We start from the raw sequence: 836 nt of genomic DNA on the forward strand, positions 1-836 counted from the left end.
CCCCCCCCTCTCTCTCTCTCTCTCTCTCTCTCTCTCTCTCTCTCTCTCTCTCTCTCTCTCTCTCTCTCTCTCTCTCTCTCTCAAGTCCTTGCTGATAACTTGCCCAAGTCAGTCTTCTCAACAGCTAAGTGGCCCTGAACAATGGTCTGTCTTTTCTGTTGCCGATTAGGCGTTTCATCACACACACACACACACACACACACACACACACACACACACACACACACACACACACACACACACACACACACACACATACACACACATACACACACACACACACAAGTGATATTTTTCTTTTTCCGTGTCTGATATTATATATCTTTATTAGTGTATTTCTTGTTGCCATGGGAACTTACCTTGTTTGATTTCCTTTGTAATGATGACTCTCTATGCCTGTGAGTGGGTGTCGGAGAGGGCTTTTCCTCCGAGTTTTAATTTAATATACACATAGGTTTTTAATACTACATTTTGGAGATTGATTTTCCCTAAATTAAAGAAGTGACTAAGATCATTCCGTTTGAACAAAGTGTTTAGAGACTTGGATAAAAAAGTAGTCCAATAATTATTTTGCTTATTTCTCTCGGTTTGATTTTTTAAAGGGTAATTGTTTAGACTTTCAAGTAAAAAAAACTCTCTTACCACTCTATTTCTTGTCTGTGGGTGGGTGGGGGGTGGTTTGGTTTTGGTTTGTTGCGCTTTTGCGTGTGCATGTGTGTATGTGTGTGTGTGTGTTTGTCTGCGTATGTGTGTGCATGTATGTGTGCGTGTGTGTATGTGTGTGCGTGTGTGTATTATATATATTATATATACATATATATGTATGTGTGTGTGTG

Source organism: Aplysia californica, unplaced genomic scaffold (genome assembly GCF_000002075.1).
Source record: "Aplysia californica isolate F4 #8 unplaced genomic scaffold, AplCal3.0 scaffold00032, whole genome shotgun sequence".
NCBI classification, from domain to species: Eukaryota; Metazoa; Mollusca; class Gastropoda; order Aplysiida; family Aplysiidae; genus Aplysia; species Aplysia californica.